We start from the raw sequence: 12,896 nt of genomic DNA, 5'->3' as shown, positions 1-12,896 counted from the left end.
CCTCGATCACCATTGGTCCCCTAGAAGCACCCGATGTCAGGTCTTTAGATGAATCCGAATCCAACATATCACCATTTATCTAGGGGCACGATGGTGAGACTGAGAGTCAGAGGCAAGCTAGAGAGAGAAAGAATAAATTGAAACAAGAACGTCAACGTCGTGCTAAGTAGCGAAAGGAAACTTGGATCAAATATGAGTCAGACCTAGCCGAGTACAATAGAAGAAAATCAGAGCAAGAGATCAAAGAAGGACGAGCAGCGAATACACCCTACGATGAGATCTGAGAAGCACTAGAAGAACTCAGGGCAACTTCACATCCCAATGAAAAATAGGAACAGCTCTGGGACTTCCTCCTATCAACAGTCCTTAGGACGCACGACGGAAGGGCAACATCTCATGAGCAGGAAGATCAAAATCAAAGGAAGTTCACCTTCGAGAGACTTGGACCAAGTGGAAGTCACAACAGAAAAAGTAGAAGAAATCATAGTCAAAACAACCGAGTCAAACAACCAAGAAAGGCCAGAAGCAAAGCACCTACTCGAATAGCCACGTAAAACTACTCTCACCAAGACAACAGTTGGCAAGAAGGGGGCACTGAATCAGATTATACAGAAGCCAGAATGCACGATAGATTCCCCTATTTTGCAAACAGACTTGCATCCGAGTTCTTCCTGAACAAAACAACCCAGATATATGCTCGGGGGCTACAATAGGAGAGGTTTTTAGTTCTTCCGAACAACTCAGATTCAAGACCCTCCAACTTTTTATTCCAAATAGCAAGAGGCTCGGGGGCTACACTCAGTGAGTGCACTTTTTCCTTCAAAAAAGTACATGTCACCAAGAGGACTACTTCAAGACAACAGTTTTTCAAATGACATAAGATTCAAGACCCTCTAACTTTTTGTTTCAAATAGCAAGAGGCTCGGGAGCTACACTCAGTGAGTGCACTTTTTCCTTCAAAAAAGCACACATCACTCAGAAGACTTCTTGAAGACAGATGACTTCAAGGCCACACAACAAAAAGAACCCAGACATAATTATATCAGAGCTCTTTTTGACAAAAAGAACCCAAAAATAGCTATATCCGAGCCCTTTTCAACAAAGAACCCGGGTACACGCTCAGGAGCCCTTCGACGAAGAATCAGGGCGATTTCAAGAAAAGACCATCAAGCTCCTTGTGCCAAATAGCAAGAGGCTCGGGGGCTACATCCAAATAGGAGTACTTTTTTCTTCAAAAAGGTACACACCACGCGAAGTTCTCATGAAGCGCTACACGGTTTCGCTCAAGAAAGCACTTGGGCGACGCTTGTTCCTGCTCGATAAGACTTGAAAGAGCAAGACGAGGCTTCCAGAACTCAACCATGAAGTGCTCGGAGGCTTGTCGGTGTGGGACCCACGGGATACCCCGCAAGGAAGGGAGAAGATATAGTCTAACTAGGATTCTTCCCCTGTAATCTTAGTAGTAGTATTATTCTGTAATCCTACTAGGAACTCTCATTGTAAACCGACTAGGACTCTGGCCTCCTGACTATATAAAGGAGAGCAGGGCTCCTTGGATCGGGAGTTCAGAGAATAATTATACGCAACACAACACTTTACGATCAATCCAACGCAAAGGTGAATGCCGACTGGACGTAGGGCTATTACTCGATCAACGATCGAGGGTTCGAACCAGGATAAATTGACTGTCTCTTGTGTTTACCGTCGAGTTTTGCATACGCTGAAGCCCAAACATACTGCCTCGGGGACCCCCATGGCAGGCTATCGGTGGTCAAACATCGACAGTGTCCCTCATGCTCTCTCCCTTGCCTTCTGTGCTTGTATTCACGTCACCGTGGATCTTCGGCGAGCTCGAGCTGCCCCATCTAGCACTGCGTCACCCCTGAGCTGTCGTAGCCGCTCTAGGCCTCTCCATTGAGTTCGTCTTGAGCTCTTCTTGCTTCCCGTGCCCTTCCCGTGTCCAATGATGCTTGGAGTCGCCATATTGACAAACTCCGGTGAGATCAGTCCGATTCCGGCCATGGCGCCGCCGCGCACAGCGCTGCTCCGGTGACCTCATCCCCTCTGATCTGATCTGTGCCGTCCGATTCTGATCCAACGGTCCAGATCTTAAGATATCCCTTCACCTGTCATTTTGCAAAAAGACCCTTACAATTAATTGGATCTTAACCCACCGTCCCTGAACTTTTGTTAAAGAGCCCCTGTCTTTTCTTCAAATTGTGGCCGCAGTCCCTGGTTCAGTTTAAAATCAAAGTTTGATTATTTTAAATTCAAAAATCAAGTTTCATCTATTTATAAAACTGTCACTAACTTCTGTATGCCATAAAATCATTCCCTACCTTCTGTAGGTCATAAACTAATTTTAACTCCGATTTGATCCGTTCAACTTGCGTTAGGTTCGTAATTCCATAATATCCATGTTTATACTATTGTTAGGTATGTTTTCAACTTTTAAAATTCAAGATTAGATTTAATCTATTATTTGACTAAAGGAAATCTTGTTTAATTCATAACTTCTTCGTTTTAGCTCCGATTTTTGTGATCTTTGCGTCTGTGTGTTCGTGCTAAGACATAGATTCGTTTTACAAACTTTTCATCTTAATTTTATGTTGATTGGTGTACTATTCTAATCTATAGCTTTTGTTTGCTATGCATGATTGCTTATGGATGTTTGTATGTTGCTGTGATTATCGAGTATAGACGGTGAGCAATTCGTGGATGAACAAGAGTACTACTTTGACGAGTTGGATCAGCAGGAGCACTTTGTCCAAGGCAAGTATAGCATGGGATTATCTTTGTTTTCTATCCACCTTAATACATTTAATTCATGTTGCATGTGTTGCCTTGATAGAGATTCCCTAGAATTGAACTTATACCTTGTCTTCTATGGATATGCATTGGGTAGCTTTGCTAGTGCTCAATTAAGCCATGATCTTATAACTTGACTAATGGTATATGCAATAAACATTAAAATATGACTTTTTAGCAACTTAGAAACATGGGGCTGGAGTGTTTAGCTACTTTCTAAATGCTTTAGATTCCTCTCCCTAAGGACATATCTGTAAGTGATCATCCGGGACTTATAGTACAGCTGTGAGGGCTACATGGCTCTAGCTTTAGCTCATTATGAGGACCTTTTCTAGCTTGTTAGTTGTTACCTTTATTGGCATAAGAATGGCTTGTCGAATCGGGTATAGGACAACCTCTACTCTTATGTGTATAGCCGTGATGGAATTGTGCCATTCGACAGGGGGTTCCTACATCTATTTGCCGAGTGAATCTAATGGCCCTAACTTGTTAGACGAACCTTTGAAAGGCTTTATAGTGACCCCTGCCTGCTCACCTTAGAAGTGTTTTGGGAGTAATTAACCCGGGCATATGGGTATCATGAATCACAGTGAAAGTGTACAACCTCTGTAGAGTGTAAAACCGGTATATCAGCCGTGCTCACAGCCATGAGCGGTCTTGGAACATTTATGGAATAGATTATCACTAAGAATTACTAGTTTATGCTATTCATTATTCATATTTACATTGATCATGTGTTTTACTTTGGGATTGAAACAATTTATTGGTACTCTTATGCTAAAATTGTGACAACTAAAAGTTGAATGCTGTTAAACCTGTGTCAAGCCTTTGAGCCTCATGAACCCCATGTTACACTTGTTGAGTACGACACGTACTTACGCTTGTTTATTTTTATTATTTGGATAAAAATTCCAGATAGACAGCTATTCACGTGCCTAAACCTTGATTGTTTCTGTTGGGTTTCAACTCTAGCCTACCCCAACTTGTTTGGGACTTAAAGGCTTTGTTGTTGTTGTTGTTGTTGTTGGATAAAAATTCCAAATGGGTAACAGATGGCTATGGTAATGACAACTTCCCTAAGGATTATTAGACTTATGGTCAACCAGTTGACGTCCCTGTGATATGGAGCTTCCGCGAGAGATTTATCTTTATACTTCCGCTATATTTATATGAAGACTCTGTCTTATTATTCGTGATGTAATAAACACTTGTGATGATACTAATTATAATTTGTCGGCTTATGTGTGTGACTGATCTCTAGACGCACATAAGATTTTTGAATCTTATTTTATCCTTAAAATCGGGTGTGACATAAAACCATTCTACCAACATTGTCCTATTCTATCCCCCGAAGGCAACATCCATCAGGCAAGTAAATAGTCGACGGGTAACCAAAGAAACTAATTAGCTACTATCATTGTGATAGGATTACGGATCCTACCGCGTAGATCACGGAGTCTGTAGGGGTGAGAGGGAGGTGGAGCAGGCTGTGAACCTCGCTGCCGGCGGCTGGACGCCGTGGTGGAGGATGGGGGCTGCGGCTGTAGCCCTAACCCTCGCGTAGCTACAGTAACGGCGGCTACAGTAACGCGTGAACAGTAGAGACGGCTAGGGTTAGGAACTCCCGGCTCCCAGGGGAAGCCGGAAACAATAGATTGTTTCTGCTTGATTATCCAAATGTCTTACAAGCCATATATATAGCTCTCACAAATAAGGGATATATCTAATAAATATGCTAAATAATAGATAATATGGGCTGTTAGCCCTCTAATGCCGGCGCACAAGCTCAGCCACTAATGGGCCTCCGCCTGGTATATGTGACGCCGGTCATAACATCTCTCCCCGCCTGCGCAAACAGCTCGTCCTCGAGCTGGAAGTCAGGGAAGTGGTCGCGGAACTCGTCGAGGGTTTCCCACGTAGCGTCGTCTTCAGGGAGGCCGTGCCACTGGATCAACACCTGCCACACACCACGGCGCTGAAGCGCACGGAGAGCCCGCGCCGGAGCAGGAAGCAGCCGGCCATCCATGGCCGGAGGGAGACTGGTCGGGGTCGCTGGAGGGTCGCCGCGGTGAGGCTTCAGGAGACCAACGTGGAAGACGTCGTGGATGCGGGCGTTCTCAGGCAGCTGGAGGCGGTACGCAACACGGCCAATGCGTTCCAGCACCTGGAACGGACCAGCATAGCGAGGACCCAACTTGCGCTTAGCCCGCGGGTCGAGGGACTGTGCGGTGCGGTGGAGGAGGCGCAGCCACACCCAATCGCCCACCTGGAACTCCACATCGCGGTGGCCGGCGTCGTAGTACTTCTTGGAGAGCTGCTGCGCCTGTAGGAGTCGTTGGCGCACCTCTGCCAGCAGCTCATCACGGTCGCGGAGAAGGCTATCGACGGCGTCGGTCCTCGCCGACCCCTGCCTGTATGGCAGAATAGGCGGAGGAGGGCGGCCGTAGACCACCTCAAAGGGAGTCATCCGAAGGGCCATGTGGAAGGAGGTATTGTAGCAATACTCCGCCCACGACAGCCAGTCCACCCACGCCCTTGGCCGGTCACCTGTAACACAACGGAGATACATGGCAATCACCTTGTTGACCACCTCCGACTGGCCGTCGGTCTGAGGATGAAAGGCGGTGCTCATGCGAAGCTTGACGCCCGCCATCTGGAAGAGATCCCGCCAGACATGGCCAGTGAACACGGGGTCCCGATCACTGACGATCGACGAAGGGAATCCGTGGAGCCGGACGACGTTGTCGAAGAAGGCGCGAGCGACGGAGGTAGCCGTGTAGGGGTGCCCAAGCGCAATAAAATGCGCGTACTTGGAGAAGCGGTCGACGACGGTGAGGATGACGGATTTCCCGCCAACCTTGGGTAGCCCTTCGATGAAATCCATGGAGATGTCGGCCCAGACTTGGTCAGGCACCTCCAGCGGCTGGAGCAGCCCGGCCGGCTGGAATGCCTCCGTCTTGTTGCGCTGGCACGTCGCGCAAGTGCGCACCCAGTCCTGGACTAGGGAGCGATCCCCTGGGATGTAGAAGTCGGCGCGGAGGCGGTGGAGAGTCTTCTGTACACCCTCATGTCCAGCCGCATGGGCCAGCTGCAGGACTTGGTGGCGCAGGTCACCGACGTCGGGTACGAAGATACGCCGGCCATGCAGCAGCAACCCGGCGTCCGCGCGCCATGGCGCCGCCAAGTCGCCCGCGTGCAGGCGATGCAGCAGCTGCTGCGCGTCCGGGGCGTTGGCTGTAGCGCTGCGGACCGCATCCAGGAAGGCGAAGGACGGCCCAGAGATGGCCCTAGCCGCGCCCGTGCCTGCTGCTGCGTCCACAGCCTCGGCGTCACGCCGGGACAGTGCGTCGGCCACGGTGTTGAGGCGGCCCGGGCGATATTCCACCGCGAAGTCGAAGCCGAAAAGCTTGCTTAGCCACTGATGCTGGGGAACTGTGGACAAGCGCTGGTCAAGCAAAAATTTAAGACTGTAATGATCAGTACGGACCAAAAAGTGACGCCCCCACAAATACGGTCGCCAATGACGAACGGCTTGCACCAGCCCGATGAGTTCGCGCTCATAAGCCGCAAGCTTGAGATGGCGGACAGCGAAAGGCCGGCTGCAGTAGGCGAGGGGTCCAGCGCCCTGGTGAAGGACGGCACCAAACCCCGCACCCGACGCGTCACAATCCACGACGAAGAGCCTGTCGAAGTCAGGCATCTGCAGAACTGGCCCCGTAGTGAGGGCGGTCTTGAGTGCCTCAAACGCCGTGGTCGCGTCGTCGTCCCAAGCAAACGCGTCTCGCCGCAAGAGACGTGTCAGCGGGGCAGCGATGATGCCGAAATCCTTAATGAACTTCCTGTAGTAGCCTGCGAGGCCTAGGAAGCCTCGGAGACCGCGGGCGGAGCATGGGGTCGGCCACGCATGAACCGCCGCGACCTTGTCCGCGTCCATGGCCACTCCGTCCTTGGAGATAACATGGCCTAAATAAGCCACGGATGCAGCGCCGAAGGAGCACTTGGAGCGCTTGAGGTGGAGGTTGTGCGCTCGCAGGGCGTGGAGGACGATGTTGACATGTTGCAAGTGTTCGGCCCAGGAGGAACTGTAGATCAGGATGTCATCAAAAAATACCAGCACAGACCTGCGCAAATACGGCCGGAGGACATCGTTCATCAACGCCTGAAAGGTAGCTGGAGCGTTGGAGAGACCGAACGGCATCACCAAGAACTCGTAGTGGCCATGGTGCGTGCGGAACGCCGTTTTAGCGACGTCGTCGGGGTGCATGCGCACCTGGTGATAACCAGAGCGCAAATCCAGCTTGGTGAAGAAACGCGCACCATGGAGCTCATCAAGCAGCTCGTCCACCACTGGAATCGGAAACTTGTCCTTGGCGGTCTTGGCGTTGAGGGCACGATAGTCGATGCAGAAGCGCCAGGACTTGTCTTGTTTCCGCACCAAGAGAACGGGCGCGGAGAACGGCGAGGTGCTCGGTCGAATGATGCCTTGCGCGAGCATCTCCGCACACTGACGTTCCAGCTCGTCCTTCTGGAGTTGGGGGTAGCGGTAAGGGCGCACCGCCACCGGCGCGGTACCGGGCAGCAGGTGAATGCGGTGGTCGTAGGGGCGCGCCGGAGGGAGCCCGCGGGGCTCGTCGAAGATGGCGCCATGCTGCTGAAGGAGGCTGTCCAGCAGGGGCAGCGCCGGGTCGGCGGTGACCGCGGCTGTGGCCGAGCGCTGCTGGTCGGTAGGCGTTGCCGAGCCACCCACGCCTTGCCAAGTGACTCGCCGACCGTCGCGCCAGAACGCCATGGTGAGGGCGGTGCAGTCCCACAAGATGGGTCCCAGCGTCCGAAGGAAGTCGAAACCGAGGATGAAGTCGAACCCGCCGAGGTCCAGACCAACGCACGTAATGATGAAGTCCTCGTCAGCGATGCGGATGGGGACGGCGCGAGCGATCCCCTCGCAGGCTAGGCGGTCACCATTAGCGACCGTGACGCGAAGATCCTCGCCACCGGATGGAGAGAGCCCCAGACGGCGCATGGCAGCACCCTGGAGGAAGTTGTGCGTGGACCCGGTGTCGAGGAGGGCGAGGAAGCGCTCTCCCTTGATGGTGACTGGCACGAGCATGGAGTTTGCCGGCCTGATCCCTGCAACAGCATGAAGAGAGACGACGAAAGCATTAGCCCCAGCGAGCTCCGGGGCCGCCGGTTCCTCCAAGTGGACGGCAGCCGCAGCAGCGTCATCAGCCGCGATGTCGTCGATGAAGTCGTCGCACTCCACGTAGAACAGGCGCTGGCAGACGTGGCCGCGAACATAAGGCTCGTCACAATTAAAACAGAGCCCTTGTCGGCGGCGCTCAGCCATCTCCGCCGGGGTGAGGCGGCGGAACGGACGCGCAGCAGGCGCGTTGGCCGCTGCTGGGCCGACTGCTGGAGGGGGCAGCGCGCCCCCCGGGACTGGAGCCGCGCCCGGCGCGCGAGGGAGGGGCGGTAGCCCCTGGCGTTGAGGAGGACGGTTGCCCCGCTGAGGGGCAGGGGGCGCTGGAACGGCCACGCATCGCTCGAACGCCCGAGCCAAGTACATGGCAGATTGTAGGTCCCGCGGTGTGCGCATCTCCACATGCACTTTGATCTGGTCCGGGAGCCCCCCCACGTACAACTCCGCCTTTTGTCGAGGGGAGAGGTCACGGGCATGGCACAGGACGGCGTTGTAGCGCTCGGAGTAGTCTTGCACGGTGGAGAGGAACGGCAGACGTGCCAACTCGGCCAAGCGAGTGCCCTGTACAGCCGGCCCAAAGCGGAGGGAGCAGAGTTCCCGGAAGCGCTCCCAGTGCGGCATGCCCTCGTCTTGTTCCAGGGCGTAGTACCATGTCTGTGCAGCGCCCTTCATGTGATAGGACGCGAGCCAGGTGCGCTGCGACGCCATCGTCTGCTGTCCTCGGAAGAATTGCTCACATTGGTTCAACCAATTGAGCGGGTCGACGGAGCCGTCATACGTGGGGAACTCGAGTTTGTAGAACTTGGGAGCAGCCTGGGCGCCGAAGATTGCGGACTGATCCGCTGCTGTGGGTGCCCCGGGGAGGGAGGCGTCGACCCCCCCGGAGAGGACCTGCGGCACTGCTGATGACGGCGCGGGCGCGACGGCTGCTTGGGTGACGGTAGTGGCGAAGACCGGAGGAGCGGCCGAGCCCATCGCCCATGATGGAATCGGAGACGGCGAGGCCGGCCAGCGAAGAAGATTGAGCGGCACCCCTGGGCCTGAGACCGGCATCCCGTAAGGGAAACTCGAGGGCGGAAGCAGCGGCTGGGAGGTCACAGCGGTAACCCCCGTGGACAGCGGCGGCGTCGAGAGCGGCGGTGGGGAGGGCTGCTGGACGAGTCCCGCCCACGCCGCCTGCATGGACGCGATGTTGCGGTTGATGTCGATGATCGCAGACGCCAAGGACTCGAGCGTGAGCGGCGCAGCAGACAGCGACGAGCCTTCCGAGACCTCGGAGGCCGCAGATTGGAGCGGCGCGGTGGAGGTAGATGGTGGTGGTGGGAAGGAGGAGGTCGGCTGAGATTGCGACATCGTTCCTGAGCTCTCTGATACCAGGTTGATAGGATTACGGATCCTACCGCGTAGATCACGGAGTCTGTAGGGGTGAGAGGGAGGTGGAGCAGGCTGTGAACCTCGCTGCCGGCGGCTGGACGCCGTGGTGGAGGATGGGGGCTGCGGCTGTAGCCCTAACCCTCGCGTAGCTACAGTAACGGCGGCTACAGTAACGCGTGAACAGTAGAGACGGCTAGGGTTAGGAACTCCCGGCTCCCAGGGGAAGCCGGAAACAATAGATTGTTTCTGCTTGATTATCCAAATGTCATACAAGCCATATATATAGCTCTCACAAATAAGGGATATATCTAATAAATATGCTAAATAATAGATAATATGGGCTGTTAGCCCTCTAATGCCGGCGCACAAGCTCAGCCACTAATGGGCCTCCGCCTGGTATATGTGACGCCGGTCATAACACATTGATACAGTGACCAATCTAGCTTGATGGAACAGTTAGACAAAAAAATGATTTCTTCCCCAACGGCAGTACAAACAAAATCTTGGAGAGGCAACAAAAAAACTAATTAACTGAATGGCTAGTTTAGCACAATACAGAAATGTTGCAGCTTGACACGGGCACTCATTTCACTGTCACCCAAAAAAATTCCAATATTTTGCAAAACTACCCAGTTGTTCCACTAGAATGAGCATGATCATGAAAAGAAGATTAGTTAGAGGAAGAAGAAAACATTCATCACCTAGAAGCGCGCAGCCACATTGAAAAGCGGCATGTTAAGTGAATCACAATATGAATTCCTCTAAAAAAATATTGATATCATTACCCTTAAAATTTATAGATATAGTGGGAATTGTATAGCAAAAGCATTTCAATGGGATAACTTATAGAAGTAATAGTAGGGTGAACTACACTGAATCTTTTGGAAAGAAAACACAAAATATTTCGGAGCATAATCTTATGTGTAGTAGTAAAGAAACCGACTTGAGAAAACAATCATACAATTATAGGGTCTCCACTATGTGTATGATTCGACACCAACAATATCTTGGCTCTTTCAGAGATCAGGTAACTCCTTGTTCGGCTCTTGCACTCTATGAGCATGCAGCGGCTCTGCAGATCACAAAATCCAAACACCAGTTAGAGAGTTTTGGAACCACTGCCATGACGATTTTTTCAACCAAACAATCAATATTCAATAGGTAGGGGCTGCCGGTAAGACAACACATAATCCAATAAATTCCTGAAACCCCAATGTAATTGAGGTGGGAGGTTAGCCACTCTCCTGAAGGTTAGAGAAACAACATAGCATGTAATATTCTATAAGAAATATAATCGTCTCATATAAAATTATCAAGTAGAGAGTTGACCTGTTACTATATGTTATGGTCATGGCTGTGGAACATTTTTTTGTTCCAATATGGCCAGAGAAAAGAGAAGTCGATGTCCACATATATAAAAGGAAATGATCCTAGATCTTTGCACTGTATAGGCAAGAGCAAAATAACCTAGCAGATCAAAACATGGAGAGGAGCCCTGATTTTTTGTAAACTGAGATTCATCGATTCCTTTGCACAAACCATAGAAGAGGAAATATACAATTTGGGGTACCTTGAGCACAAACCATTGATGGACACCTGCTCATGGTGGGGAGATGCTGATCTTCCATATGTGTTGAACAAAAAGTGCAGAAAGGCACTCTCTTTCTGCTTGAAGCAACTGATACCTGTGTACAGATCAAAAAGGAGGTTGGAAACTTGATAGCAAAAGTAAAAGAGATCAACAAACACAACATTTTATCGACAAAAGTTTTTTTTGTGCTAAAGCACTGTCATAGGCAAAAAGACAGATGCTGGTTTCCTAAAATAAAACTAACGAACCCAAAAAAGAAATATAACATGCTTGTCAAGGTAACAGTAGTATGTACCCTTGGACATACCCCAATCTAGAGTTACCAAATATTAATCATGGCATTAACCTGCAAACCACTGGTTTTGATTCAGTGTCTTTTATTCATGCAATCATTCTGTAAATGAGGCAGCAAGAACTATTGCAAAATCTGCAGAACATAGTGTTTGGTTCAGTGCAGGGTAATGAAGTTCTGGATTGTACGCAATCTGTTTTTTCCCCCAAAAACAGAGGATGCATAGCAGCTGCATTTGTGGAATCTCTGAAAAGAGCTGGAACTAAATGATAAAGCATGGACGGAATAGGTATACATCCAGTGTGAAATGACTGGAGGTGGGGACTTCTGCAAATTCAGACGCATTTATGGGCGATAATTTTTTGGGGGAAAAGTCGAAGCTAGTAGTACACGTAACACACTTGTAAATTCAGTAATCACATGAGATCGGAATACAAATAGGCAAATAGCATAGGTTAGGGTTTGGTCGATAACATGTGTGAAAAAATCGAAGCGGGTAATAGGCATAGCACACTTCTAAAATCAGTAATCAGATGAGATCCGAATAGAAATAGGCAAATAGCATATGTTAGGGTTTGGCCGCTCTGGTTTCACGCAGCAGTAAGGGAACAGAAGGGGGCGGCATACCTGGTGGGGCGCCCGTCGCCGAAGAAGCAGGGTCGGCCCTGAGTTTTTGCGCTCGGGGCATGTTTGGTTCACGTCAGCGCACTGCGCCACACCTTTCGCGCCACAGTTTTAGCGCATGTCTGGTTCGCGTCCGTAATTGTGGCAGTGATCGTGGCTCCTTAGTTCAATTTGCGTCTCATCTTGCTAAAAGTCCGACGACGAAATCATACGCCGCACTTTTGGCGCCGCCCCTGCTATGGCTCGGCGCGCACAGGTGCAGGCCAAACAGACCCTAAGTATATATGAAATGTTACTGATAAACACTTAATTTTATATGAAAAACAATATTCATAAAAACAATCTATATTATTAAATTACCTTCAAGCTACTGCCAATGTTGTACCCTACCTTCAAGCGAGCACAAGCTAGTCAGCAAGGAATCAGCAAGCTTCAGTGCTACAGCGGTCAATTCCATCACCGGCGAGCAAAAGGACGCACATATTTAATCTAATTAAATCACCGACATTGGGGTTTTGGGGCATACTGGATGATTGGATCACACTCATACGGAGCAGATGCAGAAGCTTGCATCTCGCATCTCGGGTGATCGCATCTTGCGTCGCCGCCCTCCTGTGATCCCAGATTCGCGCGTCGCCGCTAGCCTGCCGCACGATTGCATCTCGCGTCGCCACCACGCATGAGGACTCGAGGTTGAGAAGTCGCGATTCGCATGTCCGTGTGTGCTCGCGGACTTGTCGGCTTGGGATGGCTTCACGTGGAGGCCAAATGCTTAGGCCTCACCCTTGGACAGGCCAGCTACTCTTCGCTACTGGGCCAGTGAGCCTTGATAGTTTGACAGGCCATATACATATACGATATACCTATAGTGCACATACTTGGGGTGGGGCCTAGGGCGACGGCCCCTCTTGCCCGCCCTAGGGCCGGCCCTGCGAAGAAGGCCCTGTCTAGAGGACCTGGGCACCCGGCTTACGGTGGCGCGCTGCTGCCCAGTAGTCGTCGTCGCCGTG

General features: G+C 51.1%; 1 long non-coding RNA gene across 2 annotated transcripts; it reads right to left on the bottom strand.

Annotated features, from left to right (window-relative positions):
• Positions 1 to 10,211: 10,211 nt before the first annotated feature.
• LOC136499009 (uncharacterized) lies at positions 10,212 to 12,576 on the bottom strand. 2 transcript variants are annotated; one of them, XR_010769860.1, is made up of 5 exons: positions 12,413 to 12,576; positions 12,247 to 12,324; positions 11,890 to 12,160; positions 10,950 to 11,064; positions 10,212 to 10,451 (listed from the first exon to the last, which is right to left on the bottom strand). It is a non-coding gene; the product is annotated as an uncharacterized lncRNA (long non-coding RNA). The 2 variants fall into 2 exon arrangements; XR_010769859.1 differs by having other exon boundaries at positions 12,247 to 12,576.
• Between the last annotated feature and the right edge of the window lie 320 nt (positions 12,577 to 12,896).

Source organism: Miscanthus floridulus, chromosome 13 (assembly GCF_019320115.1).
Source record: "Miscanthus floridulus cultivar M001 chromosome 13, ASM1932011v1, whole genome shotgun sequence".
NCBI lineage: Eukaryota > Viridiplantae > Streptophyta > Magnoliopsida > Poales > Poaceae > Miscanthus > Miscanthus floridulus.
Note: the sequence above shows the minus strand (reverse complement) of the source record. Positions and strands in the feature narration are given on the sequence as shown.